Source organism: Ovis canadensis, chromosome 11, assembly GCF_042477335.2.
Source record: "Ovis canadensis isolate MfBH-ARS-UI-01 breed Bighorn chromosome 11, ARS-UI_OviCan_v2, whole genome shotgun sequence".
Classification (NCBI taxonomy): domain Eukaryota; kingdom Metazoa; phylum Chordata; class Mammalia; order Artiodactyla; family Bovidae; genus Ovis; species Ovis canadensis.
This window is the reverse complement of record NC_091255.1, coordinates 27,351,371-27,370,310: the sequence shown is the minus strand read 5'-3', so window position 1 is coordinate 27,370,310 and position 18,940 is coordinate 27,351,371. Positions and strand designations below refer to the sequence as shown.

At 44.2% G+C, this 18,940-nt stretch overlaps 1 long non-coding RNA gene across 1 annotated transcript; it reads right to left on the bottom strand.

Annotated features, from left to right (window-relative positions):
- Window positions 1–1,104: 1,104 nt before the first annotated feature.
- Window positions 1,105–17,249, bottom strand: LOC138447266 (uncharacterized). The gene is made up of 3 exons (XR_011259759.1): window positions 17,102–17,249; window positions 13,200–13,292; window positions 1,105–2,435 (listed from the first exon to the last, which is right to left on the bottom strand). It is a non-coding gene; the product is annotated as an uncharacterized lncRNA (long non-coding RNA).
- Window positions 17,250–18,940: the final 1,691 nt, after the last annotated feature.

The window sequence follows — 18,940 nt, the reverse complement described above, 5'->3', positions numbered from 1 at the left end:
AAAAACCTGATCAGGTGAACAAACTGCTAAATAAGATGTGTTCCACTCTCCAATCTTAACAACTGCATCCTTGAAATGGCAATATTTGAAAATACAGGGGACATAGGTTCCATCTCTGGTCTGAAAAGATCCCACATGATGGAGATCAACTAAAGCCCGTGAGCTGCAACGACTGAACTCACTCACCACAACTACAGAAGCCCACATGCCCTAGTGCCTTAGAGCCTGCACTCCACAGCAAGAGAACCCACCGTAATAAGAAGCCCACATTCCACAATGAGAGCGTAGCCCCCACTCACCACAACTAGAGAAAGCCTGCAGGCAGCAACAAAGACCCAGAACAACCAAAAATAAATAAAATAAGTAAATAAAAGAGAATGACTTCTAAAAAATTAAAAACACATGGAAAGCTATAGTTTTATATGCCCAAAGTAATATACTATCAAAGGTTACCAAGAATAACCTAAAGGTTACCAAGCTGTTAGAGCTCATGTCTTGCAATTCAGCTGATGCATCAGGGATGTTTGGGAGAGAAATAAACTGAGCATCCTTTGTAAGTTATTATATACTTATCTCATGAAATTTATTTTTTGTACTTTGTACCTTCATTTCAACAAAATTATTACACTAATGTGACTATCAAAGTTTTTCACATAATTGTGTTCCATGGACAGTAATGATATAAAAGATTAAAAAACGCCTTTTTATTATATCCCAAGTACAAAAACTTTGAATATAAATTATCAAAAAATAAAATAAGTGTAAAATAAAATGGTTACTTTTCATAAATTTTCTAAGTACTTATTTTAGTTCTAAAATACTTATTATTATTCCTTGGTGGTCCAATGGCTAAGACTCCTGATCCCAATCCTAGGGATGGGGGTTCAATTCCTGGTCAGGGAACTAGATTTCACATGCCAAAACTAAGAATTTGCATGCCACAATTAAAGATCTTACACACATACTGCTACTAAGATGTGGCACAGCCAAATAAATATTTTTTAAAAAATACTTAATGCTATCTGTTAGAATTAAAGTGTGATACAATTAAATTTCATGAATATAAAAATTTTAGATGGAAATTAAATAAAGTCAAAACACGTATTGGGCTTTGCAAATTTAATTAAATCTTATTAACTATTTTTATTTTTAAAATGATGGGGATCAGAGGGTAAAATTTAAAGAAAAAATCTATGCTTTTCTAGAATAACATCCATGTTTGTCAAGTAGCAATATTACACTTCACATATATTCTGTATTTAGATGTATTTGAAAAGTGAATTTTTTATACTGTTTACAATAGCTAGGACATGGAAGCAATCTAGATGTCCATCAGCAGACAAGTAGATAAGAAAGCTGTGGTACATATACACAATGGAATATTACACAGCTATTAAAAAGAATGCATTTGAATCAGTTCTAATGAGGTGGATGAAACTGCAGTTTATTATACAGAGTGAAGTAAGTAAGAAAGAAAAATACCAGTACAGTATATTAATGCATATATGTGGAATTTAGAAAGATGGTAACAATTACTCTATATGTGAGACAGCAAAAGAGACACAGATGTAAAGAACAGACTTTTAGACCCTGTGGGAGAAGTTGAGGGTGGGATGATTTAAGAGAATAGCTCTGAAACATGTATATTACCATATATGAAATAGACTACCAGTCCAGGTTTGATGCATGAGACAGGGTGCTCAGGGACGGTGCACTGGGATGACCCTGAGGGATGGGATGGGGAGAGAGGTGGGAGGGGGGTTCAGGATGGAGAACACATGTACACCCATGGCTGATTCATGTCAATGAATGGCAAAAACCACTACAATAGTATAAAGTAATTTGCTTCCAATTGAAATAAGTTAATTAATTTTTTAAAATGCCTTTCATCCAGCACATACAACTGTTTTGAATCCTGTGCTGTTTGGCTAATTTGTGAGTACCTCTAGGACCCCAAATTAGAACACAAGAGAAACAGAAGGTAGAACTCAGCACTTCTGAGAAATAACTGATTAAGTAACAATCTGTTGCTACCTGAGAGGAAGAATTTGACAACTCAATCAGCTTGGCCTTTCTCTTCCCTAAATTGTCTCCTGCACACTAGGAAACATCCCTCTTTACTGTCTGTTCTTGACCAGCTCACATACTTCAAGACATTGTTCTTAGTCACGTTTTGTGTTGAGAGCAAAGGACAAAAGCGAGAAACACTGAGGCATAACCAGAGTTGGTGGCTGTTGGAATTACAGGCTGCTCTCTGCCACCCTGCCTGGAAAACCCCATGGATGGAGGAGCCTGGTAGGCTGCAGTCCATGGGGTCGCGGAGAGTCGGACAGGACTGAGCGACTTCACTTCACTTTCACTCTGCCACCCTGAGCCTCAGATCCTGCGTGCTGGTCCACTTCTGTTGTGCCGGTGATTCATATCATCAGGGAAGTCTGGAGAAAATGATCAGAAAGAGTAACAATATTTAACAGAGGACTTTTTACATGGGTTTTCCAGGCGGCTCAGTGGTAAAGAATTGGCCTTCCAATGCAGGAGACATAGGAGACATGGGTTCCTATCCCTGGGTCCAGAAGATCCACTGAAGAAGGGAAAACAGCAACCCACTCCAGTAGTCTTGCCTGGAAAATCCCACAGACAGAGGAGCCTAGTAGGCTATAGTCCGTGGGGCCACAAAGAATCAGACATGACTGAGCACAGGGTTCATACTTTACGTAGTAGCTCAAACAACTGGAAGTTGCAAAATTTATTGATGATTTTGCTAAAGAAGTTATGATGAATGTTATTGTAAGACCACTTTAATTTTTTGTGTGTACAGAATTTATTTCCCTTATATTTTCATATTTTTTTACATCTCAGTTATAGCTTTAAATGTTTAAAGTATGTTTATTAGTATTATTTAAAATGATGCTGTTCAATTATTAATAAGATTCTAAAATATGGCAGAACATAGATTTCTTATATATGCAACAGGCTGGGGAAACATGACCTAATAGAATAGAAACTTTGCAATCACACCCATTTAGACCAATTTTGCCACTAATCCCAGAGTGACATGCTTCTCTTTTGATGGCCTTTTTGCTAGAGGCAGCTCAGCTCTTTTGTTATTTGATACACACACACACACACACACACACACACACACACACCCTGTATCCCTAGTTCTCCAAATTGAGTAACAACAGGAAGCAGAAGTCACAATGTCAACTCTGGCTTTACAAATTCACATAAAGACATGAGAAAATGTGTGCTGTGGATAATAATGTCAGAACAGGTGGGGCCAGTCAGGAACTGAGGTGTGTAAATGTTCGGCAACAGTATTAGAGATGACCGTCCAGGGAAACACTAAGAAAGTTTCTTTAGATTATTCCCAAACTCACTCTGGTGTCGACAGAATTCCGGAACTCCGCTTGTGACTTAATTTAGGTGTATAGCCATGTGGGACACTCTGTCATGGACTTTGTGTGATGTGTAGCCCTTGGCTTACCAAATGGAAACTCATCTTTTATCTGTCTACCAATGCCATCTCCAAATGTCACTTCATTTATGTTTACTGGGAGAAGTTTTTCTTTTTCTTTTTTCCCCTGGATTTTGGTTACCAAACAGAAAATGTCCAAGTTCAAAACACCAGCTTCCTGCAAAGCTGTCCCCAGATCAATGTTCTGGCTGCAGTGTATTTCACCTAAAAGGTGCCTGCTGGTTCTTCCTGTCCTTAGATTGTTTTGTTTGTTAGAGTCTGGTGTTCCCAGGGGATCTAGGAGCTGGTGGGAACAAAAGCAAACAAGATGCCTTTACAAACATTCCCTGTTCTTTTGACCTTCGAGGGACCCGCTAGGAAATGGAAAGGCTTGCTCTGCTTCCTGAGAAAACTAACAAAAGGAATTTTCAGCTGGGTATTATTTTTGGGAAGTGTTCAGATTTCTCTAAGCTGATTTTTTCCCTCTAACAGAACATGAGTAAAGAAATCCAAAGATTATCTTGAAAATAGAGGCAATGATATCCTGTCTCCCTGTGTGCTATAGCAATTAGATTATGATAATATTTATTTGAGTAGGCCTTTTCTGCAGACACGGTCAAAACTCAACATGTTGAGAGTATCTGATTTAAACTTAAAGGGCTTTGCTATGAATTAGAGGGAAAAAAAAGAAATTTCTAGATCTTTTGGGCAAGATGGTGACCTTGAAGGCCAACATCTAATTCCATACCATCTCAAAGAAAGAGATGAAACATAAGTAACAGAGTATCACTATTACAACCAGAAAAGGACATCACTGAAGATTTTCTACTGGACCATAGCAAATAGTCTGCAATGAAGGAAAAACAACTTGACTTTTACTCTCCTTCCCCACGGGAAGCAGAGTCCTTGAATAATTGGTGATTCTGGATCCCACTGACTCTTCTAATTAGAAAGGACAGAAAATTAAAGGTAAAAATTGGCCCCAAGTCATCACTCCACTTGTAATCCCTTTTCCCTTTAAAAAACAGTTGTGCATGAAGTCCAAGGTGACAAGTGACTACCCCCATAAAGAAGGTGGGGGGGTCTGCCCCCCTGAGTTGGTGGCCACAACAACAAGCTAGACTCTACCTGGGACCTGGGGCCCCCAGGGTAGTTACAGAGTCATCAGAGAGAGCTGGCCCAAGTGCATCATCAAATATCTAGGATGACAATATCTGCCCATCAGTCTACAGCCCTGGAGCCCCTTTCTTCTACCCTTAGGCTGAAGATCAAAGAGGCTTTCAAATTAAGAAGAGTCTCAATGCTGCATCTGGGAGGGGTGGGGAGGATGAGAGAGACCGCGTGCGCATGATGGGATCCCAAGAGGATCACGTGACCCATTTCAGGGCCTTATAGAATGTTTAGATAAATCTCTCAATTTTCAAAGGTTGAAAGGTAGGAAAAAACCAACATGGAAACTATGAAAACCTCTTATAACACAACGGGAAGGAACATAGCACTCAAGAAGAAAACCACGCTATTGAATAAGGTGAAGTGTAGAGTACTGAGGAGAACGAAATATTCCTTTTTGAGCTCAGTACATAATTTCTCACAGGGAATGAAAGGTATTTGAGAACATATCTTGCAGAGCATGACTGGCTTTGAAGAGGAAGCCTCCTAGGCATAGCCAAGATGGTCTGGTGAACAAAAAGATGGAGAGATAAGGAAATGAACCAGAAGTGGGAGGGGTTGGGGAAGATCAGAAGGGGCATGATGTGGGGAGAGCCTGAGGAGAAGAGCTAGAAGTTCAGCAATCTCGAGGAGGAAATAGGCACCGAGCAGAGAAAAGAAATCTGGAGGGAAGTTTACATGACAACTCCATTTGTGTCCAGACGTTGCAGTCACGGGTATCCTGACCCAGTAAGCAATGGGCATGGGAAGAGCCGACCCTCTGAAGCTGGGAAAGATTGAGGGCGAAAGGAAAAGATGGCAGTAGAGGATGAGATGGTTAGATAGCGTCACCGACTCAATGGACATGAATCTGAGCAAACTCCAAGAGAGACAGTGGAGGACAGAGGAGCCTGGCATGCTGCAGCCCATGGGTCACAAAGAGTCCGATGTGACTCAGAGACTGAATAGCAACAATTGGGCAAAAGAAAATTCTAAACTAGTCTCCCTAGAACTATACAGTCCAATATGGTAGGCATTAACCACCTGTGGCTATTTCCATTTAAATTAAGTAAAATTTAATACAATTGAAAATTTAATGCCTCAGTCACACTGGCCACATTTCAGGGGCTCAGTAGCCACCTGTGGCCAGTGGCTTCTATGTCAATGACTTAGATATAAAGCATTTCTAGATCACAGAAAATTCTACTGAAATAGCCATGGTCTAGAAAAATCCCTTACGCTTTCTCACCTAATAGAAATTAAAACGAAGGAAGCTATTTCTTAGGGTAACTATGTTAGCCATGTGCAGAGATTATAAACATTCCTCTTCCTGGTGGGACACAGGGAAATTCTTTTGCCATAAACTTTCTGTACTTAGTTGACTTTGGATACTTGGGTTTTTGTCTTTTTTTAATCAGAATTTGCTTTAGGAAGGAAGACTAGAATTTTTTTTTTTTAATCTTCTATCTGACTCAGTCAGATAGGATTCTTTGCCAAGATTCTTTGAGACTTCTTTTTTTTTTTTTTCTGCCCCTCTTGAGGGCATTCGGGATCTTAGTTGCGGCATGCAAGCTCTTTAGTTTAGCATGTGGGATCTAGTTCCCTGACCAGGGATTGAACCTGGGCCCCCTGCATTGGAAGTGTGGAGTCTTAGCTGCTGGAGGACAAGGCAAGTCCAGTAATTCCAATGTTTAATCCAGTCTATTTAACCCAATCTATTCGAAGATCCTAGGAGTTGACTTGGTGGGCTTGCTTTCTGTGTCATCACGGATCACAGTATTTTCTCAGGCACCTTGCCTACTAGTTACTTTTCCAGGATGCCAACGAGTTTGTTTCTTGTTTATCAGATATAGTGTTTAATCTGTGCTCCCCTGGTGGCTCAGAGGGTAAAGAATCTGCCTGCAATTCAGGAGACCTAGGTTCAGTCCCTGAGTTAGGAAGAGCCCCTGGAGAAGGGAATGGCTACCTATTTCAGTGTTTAATCTATCAGCTTGACAAAGATCGCAGTGCTGTTAGCACACATTGTAGGTTGATGTTGGAAGGAACTACAAATTGTTACAGCCTCTATGAAGAGTGATACAGTAATCTCTAGCAAAACTGCCAATGCGCCTGCTCTTTGACTCAGCAATTCCTCATGAATTTTCCTTGCAGGTATATTCACAGAGCATAAAATGATTGATGCACCAGGTTATTCATTGCCATACGATTTAAAAGCCTGGAAACAACCTCAATATCCATGAGTAGGGGCTTGCTTAACTAGGGTTTGCTATCTGTATCTTAGAATATTATGAAACCATGCAAAAGGATGAAAAAGTAAACTTCCCTGGTGGTCCAGTGGTTAAGAATCTGCCTTGCAATGCAGGGGACACAGGTTTGAACCCTGGTCCAGGAGAACTCCACATACCTCAGGGCGACTCAGCCCATGCACCACGACTACTGAAGCCCACACATCCTAGAGCTGGTGCTCTGCAATAGAAGCTTCTGCAATGAGACGCCTACACACGGAAACTAGAGAGTAGCCCCAGCTCTCCCCAACTAGAGAAAAGCCTGAGCCACAGCAAAGACCTGGCCCAGCCATGGATAAATAAAATAATAATAAAAAACAGGATGGAAACTCTATGTAGCAGGTGGGAACAATTTCCAAGATTTATTGTTGGGTGAAAAATAACCTCCCATTTTAAAAAAGAGGATGAAGTAAGGGAAGAATATGTGTGATTTCAAAATATGTAGAGAGGATCTCTGGAAGTGAAAGGAAATGAGGGACTGCTGGGTTGGGAAGTGGAGGAAGGAGACTTTACTGGCCAAATAGACTACATGTCCTAGGGTACCATTTGAGTGCTGTACCATGTGGACCAATTGTCTGTTAAAAATATAAATTTAACACAAGTTGTTCCCCCTCCCCACCACCCCCCCCACCGCCCCCGCCTCAAAGGGCTACTTCATCTTTCATCTTTCTTTCATAATTTTTGTTAATTGATGAATCTGAATTTAGAACTAGAAAAAAGGCTTGCATGTCTGGTAACATGGCAGACTAGCTAACTACTGATTCTCCCACAGTTAGGATATCCCAATTAGGATAATTCTCCTAATTATTACAGTGAAACAGGAACAATATCATCTTGAATATATCTGTGAGCTGGCAGAAAGTTAGAAATCCTCAGGCTAGACGCAAAGAACACTGAAGGCAGCTTGGACCCTGAGGGCTTGCCAAGAGGCTCTGGGGTCTGCAGAATGTGAGGATTTTAATAGGAGAGTCCCTCACAAATACAAAATCCCAAAGGTCCATACCATCAAGGTAAGATGAATTAAAAATGCCACCACACCCCCAGCAGTCTACAGGCAAATAGCCTATGTTAAATCTTGGCATGGAGAATAGTGAGGAACTCCTCTTAACCCTGCCCCTGAGAACACTTAGGGTTTTCCAGGTGGCACTAGTGGTAAAGGTGTGAGTCCCTCAGTCTTGTCTGACTCTTTGCCACCCCATGGGCTGTAGACTGCCAGGTTCCTCTGTCCAAAGAACCCACCTGCCAATGCAGGGGACATGGGTTTGATCCTTGGGTCAGGAAGATCCCCTGAAGGAGGGCATGGCAACCCACTCCTGTATTCTTGCCTGGAGAATCCCATGAGCAGAAGAGCCTGGCGGTCTTACAGTCCATAGAGTTGCAAAGAATCAGACACAGCTGAAGCAACTTAGCACGCATGCATGCACAAGAAATCTTAAACCCAAGCTGGTTCTCACAAACAATTGCAGCCTGAACTTCAAAACCTCAAGCTGAGGATATTCAGTTGTCCTTGCCAGACCGTGTTCGCCAGAGCCTGATAGAAACAAATACAGATTCTTTCTGAAAGAATCCACATTCGGGAATTTCCTAGTGGCCTAGAGGCTAGGATTCCAGGCTTTTAGTGTGGTGGCCTTGGTTCAATCCCTCACCGGGGAATTGAGATCCCACCGATAACGTGTCAAAAAAAAGAAAAGAAAAGAAAAGCACCCACGTTAATCTTTGGACTCAAAAAATTTCTGCAGATAAATTAGAAGAAAATTGAGAAGATCAATAAACACATAAGGAAACAAGACATCAGAAACAAGACATCATTACAGGATACAAATGCAGAATCAGACTTGCAAAAACAACTGATGTTGACCCAGTCAGAGCTGGGACATTCAAGAAATAAAAGGGACAGTTAAAACTCTGAGTAAAGAGCAAGGGCTATTGAAAAAGAGCCAAATAGAACTTGCAGTAGTAAAACAATTTTACTTTATGCAGATAACCATCAATGCGAATGTGGGACTTCCCTGGTGGTCCAGTGACTAAGACTCTGAACTCCCCATGCAGGCATCCCAGGTTCGATCCCTGGTCAGGGAAATAGATCCCACATACCACAACTAAAAAGATCCTGCATGCTGCAGTTAAGAGCAGCCACACACACACACACAAAAAAAAAATCCCAAGGTCTGTCCTCCTCAGAAAGCCTATAAACATATGCAGCGCCCACCAGAGACCTGTATGTGGCAAGTATTGATTGTTGCTTACCCAGAAGACCTCAGCTTTAATGAGGTTATCAGGTGGTGGTAGCTTCAGGGGAGGCTGGCTTCCTCTCAAGCCCCAGAGGTGGAATGCTGATTGTCCAGAATCTAAGCAAATCATAGTCGTCTGTTCCCTTTGCCTGCCCTATGGGCATATGAAGCCATGCCAGGCGTGAAGATGTGAGAGGAAGCCTGCTGAGGACTTTGGGGAAGTTCTTTGCTCCTGAAGAGAGGTGAATGGCAAGAATTAGCCTTTTTCTGACTCTAGTCGTGATGTCTGTAGTGTGAAGCGCGGAGCCGCACACCCATATTAGGACCATAAGGGGAGCTGACCTTTGACATTGATGGGGGAGAGGCCAGTACCTTGAAGATGAGTGGCAAGAGCTGAGGTCCTTGATGACCCAATTTTGCTGTTAAGTTCACCAATTCTGACACCACCTAACCTCCAAAATCCTTCTTCTGTGAATATACTTTTCGTTATTGTTTAAGCCATTTTGAGTTGAGCTTTGAGTGACTTACAGCAGAGAGCTTCTGGACCAACACATCAGACTCTGAAGCTGCAACACACATCTAGGGCAGCAGGTCGAATTCAGAAATGGGCAGCAGGGGCTCAGTTCACGACCAGCTGGCAGTTCGCCTGGAACTTCTGGAAAACTGTGATAGGCCACCTACTAGCTTACAGAGGACAGGGTCCGGGGGCAATGGGATATGTTTTGGCACTCAGGACTGAAGGGGAGTACCTGTTTTATACCAAGAGTTAAGCTTTGACGTCACTGATTTAGTTACTCATTACAAGTCTGTAGACACTAGGCAAGATGGAAGGACAAACAGAAGCGTAGAACAAGCACCGTGTGTCTTCTGAGTTCCCTCCCTCCCACCCCCACCAACCCCCTTTTTGGTGCCACAGCCACCCCTCTCTTCATTTACAGTCCCTCTCCCTGACTCTTTGACAGGAGGTAGAATGATGCTCCTTCTAAAGGTTTGTGCATGGGCTGGATCCAGTCCAGTGTGTACCTTCAGAATTAAGGAATAAGGCTGGACTCTTAGACAGCCCCACCCTGCTATGGGAGTGAACTCTCTTCCCTAGCCCTGTCCTTTTGCTCAGCACATCCACTCTGAACCTAAAGATGGGCCAGAATCAGATGCCCTTATAGGAATTCATGGATTCACCTCCTACAGCCGTTCATTCTAGAGGCATGGGAGGAGGTCACTCTGCTCTGTTATGCCTCTACAGTCTTACACATACTATTAACTCTTCTATGACCTGATAGGCTCATACTTATTCTTCAAGATCAACCTAAACATCATCTCCTCCACAAAGCTACCATAATTCCAGTCTCCCTTCTCACCGGTGCCCGTTGTTTCTGTTTTGTTTAGTTTTGGTGATTTTTGGCTGCTCTGGGTCTTCGGTGCGGTGCAAGGTCTTCTCATTGTGGAGGCATCTTCTGTTGCAGGGCCACCTGCAATAAAGTAGTGATTCATGCTACAATATAGGTGACCCTTGAAGACCTCATAAAACTGCATATTACAGGATTCCATTTATATGAAATGTTCAGAATAGGCAAATTCATGAATACAGGAAGCAGATTAGCGGTTGCCTGGGACTCCAGGAAGTAGATACCTAGGAAGAGGAGGTAGTGACTGCTGATGGGCATGGTATTTCTTCTTAAGATGATGACAGTAATCTAAAACTATGACATTGGTCGCACAATTCTTTTTCTTGGCCATGTTTTGCAGCTTGTGGGATCTTAATTCCCTGACCAGGAATTGAGCCCAGGTCCTTGGCAGTGAAAGCATGAAGTCCTAACCACTGGACCACCAGGGAATTCCCTACGACTCTTGAATATAGAAAACCCATTGAGCTGCACACTGTAAATGGGTGAATTGCAGGGTATACTAATTATATGTCAGTAAAGCTGTTTTATTTATTAGGTGGATAGGTAGACCAACCCCACACAGAGGCAGCAGAAAGCCTTCTCTGCTCGCATGGCGGGGATTTCTCTGCTGTTTGCCTTTAGTCTGTTTATCTCCCTGTTGCCTGGAATCCACCCAGCCAGCAAACTCGTGTTTGCTCTGTGGTAACATCCCTCGGGTGTGCCAGGCCTGGGGCCTGCCTTTTCTCTGCAGTCCTTGCCAACTAGGTCAGTGTCGGGGAAGGCAAGCAGCCCAGGCTGGCCCTGCGGCGAATGCGTGACAACACGAGGGCGTGAGAAGCAGTCCTAGAGCCCCTGCACAGAGCAGGTTCCCCTGGAGAGCACGCTGGAGTCCTTGCTTCTGGTCAGAGCTGCCTGTTGTTGAGCCAGGAGGTGAAGCCAGATACCAGTGTGGGACTGGAAAGAGGAAAGCCCTTCCCCAGGGCAGGGACAGATTCTGGAGAGGCATTATGGTGAAAAGGAAGGGAACAAATACGACCCAGCACGGCCTACTGAAGACTCTGTGCTATTTGCTTTACCTTAGTCGAGTCCGACCCTTGAGACCCCATGGACTGTGGCCTGCCAGGCTCTTCCGTCCATAGGCTTCTCCTGGCAAGAATACTGGCGCGGGTTGCCATTTCCTTCTCCAGGGGATCTTCACAACCCAGGAATTGAACCCAGGTCTCCCGCGTTGCAGGCAGATTCTTTTACCTACTGTGCTATGAGGGAAGCCCCATTTGCTTTACCTGCTGCTGCTGCTGCCAAGTCGCTTCAGTTGTGTCCGACTCTGTGTGACCCCATAGACAGTAGCCCACCAGGCTCCACCGTCCCTGGGATTCTCCAGGCAAGAACACTGGAGTGGGTTGCCATTTCCTTCTCCAATGCATGAAAGTGAAAAGTGAAGTTGCTCAGTCATGTCCGACTCTTAGCGACCCCATGGACTGCAGCCTACCAGGCTCCTCTGTCCATGGGATTCTCCAGGCAAGAGTACTACTGATCTCTAATTCTTCCAATTACCTTGTGAGGGGTGAAGGGGGGACTTTTTTTTAATTCCTGTTTTACAAATGATGGGACTCAAGTTCAGAGAGGTTAGGTAACTTGTCTAAAGTTGTATGACTAGAAGTATGTAAGCCAGCTTCTACTCTGAAGAAAAAGAAAATTCCAACCAGTTATACACCCCACAATAGTGGACTGATTTAATTAATTATGCTTCATTCATACAGTGGGACACTCTAGAGACGCTAAAAGAAATAAGCATGCATTAAATACTCATACGGAATGATCATCATGATGTATTTATCTTCATTTATCTATTTGGCTGCACTGGGTCTCAGTTGCAGCCCTCAGGATCTTTTGCTGCAGTGCCTGGCCCACGTGGCATTAGTGATAAAGAACCCGCCTGCCAATGCAGCTGCTGTTGCTAAGTCGCTTCAGTCGTGTCCAACTTTGTGCGATCCCATAGACAGCAGCCCACCAGGCTCCTCTGTCCCTGAGATTCTCCAGGCAAGATTACCGGAGTGGGTTGCCATTTCCTTCTCCAATGCACGTATGCATGCTAAGTCGCTTCAGTAGTGTCCAACTCTGTGCGACCCTATGGACAGCAGCCCCAGGCTCCTCTGTACACAGGATTCTCTACGCAAAAATACTAGAGTGGCTGCCATTTCCTTCTCCACTGCCAAGGCAGAAGACATGAGAGACACAGGTTCGATCCCTGGGTCTGGAAGATCCCCTGGAGGAGGGCACGGCAACCCACTCCAGTGCTCTTGCCCTGAGAATCTCATGGACAGAGGAGCCCCGCAGGCAGGCTACATTCCATAGGGTCACAAAGAATTGGACACGCCAGAAGCAACTTCACACACACACACACACACACACGGGCTCTCTACTTGCGGCACGCAGGCTTAGTTTCTCTGAGGTATGTGGGATCTTAATTCCTGACCCAAGATCAAATCCACGTCCCCTGCATTGCAAGGCAGATTCTTAACCACTGGACCACCAGGGAAGTCCCATAAAGCTTTTGTTTTTGTTTTTATTCTTCTAGTAATATTTCAGTTTGTCTCTGTAAGAAGATAAAATCTCTTGTAATCCATCAATTCTACTTAATTGGATGTATCTCAATTTTCCTAAAACATGGTACAGCCTCGACAAAACACACCTGTGGGCAGGATTCAGTCCACCTCCAGTGTCAACCAGGATGCTGCCAGGATGAGCTCCAGTTGGGAAAACCCTAAGGGGGAGCAGAAAGGTCCTGAAAAGATCAACAATTGAACATTAAGTTCAAATGAGTTTACAAGGCAACTGCAATCTAATTAGGTTTGTCTGGTGTCTGGTATTGACCTAGAGTGTTAGGTATTTTGGTGTCTTGTCTAATTAGACAGATATTTAACCAAGCATGTAAATGTGCTTTTTTTTTTTTTCAACCATAAAGACTGTTTCTTGATTGGGAAAATATCTGGTAAGTACAGTTATACGATTTCTGTGTAGGTAAGCAATTTCCTCTATACTAAGCCCAGGAAGATGAGAATACCCAGGAACACTGTACTATTCACGGGGCATACTGATTGGATGTTAAGCTTCTTTTAGCATCATAGTAATTTGGTCTCCAGCAAAGGCATAAAAAGAGTTTTCAATGAAATGACTGGGGACTTCCTTGGCAATCGAGTGGTTAAGACTCTGCATTTCCTACATAGGGGGCATTCCCTACATTCCCGGTTGGGGGAATTAAGATCCCACAAACACAATGGGCCCACAGGTGGGAGACCAAGTGCTTGAAATGTTTCAAAAGTTACTTTTTACGTTTCTTTCCATAGTCAGAAGAATGGATCTTCCCAAAGGCAACTGTTTCTAAAAGAAAATTTTAATAAAGAATACAAAATAATACATATAAATTATCAACTGAACTGTGTAAATATTTTATTTTGCTGTTTCACACAAGCAAAACAACCTAGGAAGCAGGGCTTCCTAGTGCTGGCTTGTCATTTTATAGAGGTTCCTTGGCAGCCCATGGTCCAGTTAAAGATATCAATTCCAGGGGTCCTGAGCAGGCCTGAAGGAGCAGATGAAGGGGAGATGGGGAGCAAGGGCACACTTGGGGAGATCCATCCTGGTGGTAAAACCAGGAATGAGGCTCAGAACTAGGAAATGGAGTTGCCCAGGAGGAGGGAGAAAAATAAATACATTTGCAGTGTAACCAGGATTCCTCTTACTGCTCAGGAAAAGGAAGCATCCTGGGAAATGGAAAAGTCCATGAAACCAAAACACCCACGCCAGGGACTTTAAGGGTTTAAGAAAGACCCCAACCATTTCCACTTTTTGACAGCTCTTCTACTACATTCAAAAATGAAGAAGTGCCAAAATAGAGAGCATCAGGCAGAAATGCTTTAAGCTACCCATAACCTAAAACCTGATTTTTTTTATTTTTATTTTTAATTTTTTTTTTTCTTTTTTTTTGCCATGCCTCACAGCATGAGGGATTTTAGTTCCCTGACCAGGGATGGAACCCATGCCCCTTTCGGTAGAAGCACAGAGATTTAACCACTGGACAACCGGAGAAGTCCCTGAAACCTGATTTATTGTGTTCAAAGAAATGAATTTGTTTCCTGGCACTATAAGAAGTCTGGAGATGATGCTGGTATTGGTTCCACTGGGCCCCAAGCAATTTCTGTCTTTCTAATTCATCATCTTTAAGAAGCTGGCTTTGGGGCCTATGCACCACCTCCAACCCTCAGGATGGTCACTACCGTTTTAAGCATCATGGCCTCATTCAAGGCAGGAATGAGGATGAATGTGGGTAGCACCAACAGCTTTGGTTCTATTTAAGGAAACAAAAGTTTTCCCAGAAACCCTCAGAATTCTTCAGCTTCTGCTTTATTGGCTAGAACAACGTCATGTAGCACTCTTAGCTTCAAGAAAGTCTGGAAAAGAGAGTATTTCCCCACCCAGACAATATGGTGGAAGAGGCCAAGAAGACGGGTGTTGGGAATTGGTCTTAGATTAGTCAGCTTGCAGGGCCTGGTGCCTTGGCTTACAAAAATTGCAGCCTATTTTTAATGTTGCCCTTTACCAAATTATTTTAATGTTCTATACTGGTACGACCGAGGATAAGATGGTTGGATGGCGTCATCGATTCAGTGGACGTGAGTTTGAGCAAACTTCGGGAGATAGTGAAGGACAGGGAAGCCTGGAGTGCTGCAGTCCGTGAGGTCGCAGAGAGTCGGACATGAATGAGCAACTGAACAACAATATTGGTACCAACAATACTGGTACAGATCTACAGAAAAAATGAGCTACAATGGTGCTACTCGGAAGGCAATTAGAAATTTATATTTTGAAAATTGAAGTGCTTGGCTGGCAGTGTGGCCCAGTCATGAGAAACAAATTTAAAGACTCCTTTTAATACTATCAGTGAATTTTTGTGACTCTGCCTAAGTTGAATTTCAGAGAATTGACCAAGTGTAAAGTTGATGTGTCTTGATTGAGTGATGTAGACGTAGAAGGCACATATGATGCGCAGACGTAGAACTAGGCAGTGACCAACTTCGAAACAGCATCTCCAGAATTAGACACCCCACCCCCCAGCCGCCTGGCCCGAAGATGTGCTGAAGCCCGAGCCTCGAGCCTCGCTGCGGCACTGGCTGCTGTACAGCCGTACTTGCAGCTGGCCAGCTGGCCGGAAGGGAAGCAGGAGGCGGGGCTTAGGCAGCCCTCCCCAGCCTGCCAACCCACCTCCTCCTGCCAAGAGAGGTTTGCGAGAGGGGGAAAGAAGCCAGGAGGGTGTGAGAAGTGGAAAGGAGTCTTTCCGGATCCCAACCCCCACCCCGGCCCAGCTTATCAAGATTGTACCATTTCCTTTTCTTCCTCCAGGGTGATTGTTTTCTCCATATTACAAAAGGTTATGTCAACTACAGTCCAGTGCCTGCCTGCCTGGCCTTCAAGGAGAGTGAGTGCTTAACATGCATTAGCCTCTTCCGCCTCCTTCACTCTCAAATGATCTCTCAACCAAGGTAGGGAGAAATGAATCTTCCCTTCCTCCCGGAACATATTCTGATTTCATTTCTCCTTGGGATTGCTCAATTTCTCTTCCCGTGTTTGCGGTTTCCCCAAGCATGTGATCTGCATTTGGCAACTCTTGTCCTGGGGCAGTATGGACCGTGGAGTTATGCCTCTCACATCACATTTCTGTACCACAAAGTCAAATTGCACTTTTCAGCTAGACCCACATGACCCCTGTCCCTGCTGAGGGCTCTCCTCTCCTCAGCCCCAGTTCCAGGAACTGTCCCATCTTCCTTGTGTTCCAGCTCCAATAGATGAAGGACGTTTCTCCCTCCCCACTCTCTCCTTTTTTCAGTCACCCACAGGACTCTTTAGACTGTAGCCCATCAGGCTCCTCTGTTCATGAAAATTGTCAGGCAGGAATACTGGAGTGGGTTGCCATTTCCTTCTCCAGGGAATCTTCCTGACCCAGATATAGAACCTTTGTCTCCTGCATTGTATGTTTGGAGGACTCTCCACTGCATGGTTTTATTAAAAGGAATCACCTACCTCCCACTAGAGAAACTAACAATACTAGATTTTCTCTTTTTTCAGCCTCCCCTTTGCAACATGATCCTGGGCATGTGGCTTAGACCCACCAATCAGAGGGGCCTGTGCCAGGCTTTGATGGGGAGCTGGCATGGCCTGGATGAGCAGGGACCCCCCCCCCCAGCGAATGCCCGCTCTCAGTGGGAGAGAGCAAAGCAGATCTGGATTCCTGGCACAGAGGGGCCATGGCACACACAGGAATTTCCATTTGGGGTGACGTTGCTGACTGTGTAGCTTTGAGCCTAGTTCTCAAGCACTGGATGGTTCTGTGAATGGTCCACTAACGTTTTGAGACATTTTCTGCTTAATTTAGTCATTCCGTGTCAATGGATTCCAGCTAGGAACCTTGACAGTTAGTTACGTAGTATAGTTGAGTCCCTGACCTAGCCTTCCAAGCCTGACTGTCCCATCAGTTCCCACCTGAAGTAAGAGAAAGGACCCAGAATGCATCTCAGGGAAGGATATTAATCTACTCACGTTGTTCTTTTGTGTCAGTGGAGGCCATGCTATGGAGAGTGTACTCAACCCAGTCAGAACCACCCGCTCTAGTTTTCATTTTGTCTAAACTAACCTGGTGACCGTAGGCAAGTCACTTTCCCTCCATGGGTTTCCTCACTTGTCAGATGGTTTAAGTGGAGATGCTGATCAAAAGATGTCACATTTCTACGTGGTTCCTGTTTTTGGAGCTTGAGTTTCATCACAGTGCTTCCGTTTAATGGAGTGTTTTTGTTTTTCCTGTAATGACTTGTAACTATAGTTCAAGCAAGAAAGCATGATGCATGGCTAATTTTATTGTCCTGTGCCGCCCTGGTTTCCAACTCCAGACTCAGCTCTATCCCAGCTTCAAAAGCTCAAGAGCTGGAACTCTACAAAACAAAGATTAAAATATGTGTGTTCAAGCTGTTAATAAGGATTGAGACTAGGAAGTGTGCCTTCATTCTACTTCTGGGTGGCATCCTGTTTACTTACGTATAGTGATGGCTCATGAAATCAGCCCAGGCTTGGGCTTGAATGCGGCTCTAAGTGGCCTTGAGTGAGGACCATGTAGGTTCCCACATTCTGCTCCACGGTACCAACTAACAGGTTGGTACTGACTTACTTTCCTAAGAAGGCTGGGAGTTTCTCAGGTGCAGGACCTGTGTCTTATGTGGATCTCATGTCCCCGCTTTACCCCTCTCACGCTGACTTCTATATACCTACGTATATGTAGAACATTCCTGGAAGACCACCCAGGAAACTGACAGCTGTGGGGACTTCAGGGAAGACTGGGGCTGTGGAAGTGGGGGATTTACTCTTCACTGTGCAATCTTGAATATTTGACCATGACCATAATGTAACTACTTTTAAACTGCTTAATAGGGAAATAAGAAAACTCATATCTCCATTTTTATTTCACTTTCTGGCAGTAAAATAATGTATTTGTTCAAATCCTGCCTTGAGGGGGGTGGACATTCTGATTTCTCTTCTAGCTAGGGATGGTTGCTCACCTCTCTTCAACCTGGAAGGCCTCCCAGAGGTGGTGCCTTCTGGTGACAGATTAGGAGTTAGTCTGTTGAGGGAGTGTGTTCCAAGCAGAGGGACCACCGTGAGGGTGTGAGAGTGTGGGCCTTGTGAGAAAATACAAAGAAGGCGGACTTGGTGGAGATCAGCCCGAAGGGATGGGATAGGTCCTTTAGGGCTCCCAAAACATCCTAGAAACTTGAATCCTTGGACTTTATCCCAGACACAGTGGGAAGCTGCTGGAAAGATTTCAGGTTGGTAAGTGATACTGTACAAATCAGCAACTCTCATGTTATGAGCAGTTCCCATGTCTTGTCAGTTAGACAGCTGGGTTCTCGATCACGGGACCCTCTGCAGACCACCAGTTTATACTACTGTTAACCTGATCATTACTGAAATTTTAGATCATTTTTTAATTAGTTATATCATTTATTTTTATCTTTGGCTGCACTGGGTCTTCGTTGCTGCACACGGGCTTTCTCTAGTGGAGAGTGGGGGCTACACTAGACGCAGTGCTCGGGCTTCCCTGCGTGGTGGCTTCCCTTCGTGCAGAGCATGGGCTCTAGGCACGTGGACTTCAGTACCTGTGGCACAGGGGCTTATTAGTTGCAGCTGGAGGCCCCTAGAACATGCAGGCTTCAGGAGTTGTGGCACACAGGCTCAGCTGCTCCTTGCCATGTGGGATCTTCCCAGACCAGGGATCAAACCTGTGTGCCCTGCATTGGCAGGCAGATTCTTATCCACTGCACCACCAGGGAAACCCCTTTACTACTTTTTGTCCAAGAGTCAGGTCAGTGCTGGGACTTCCCTGGTGTT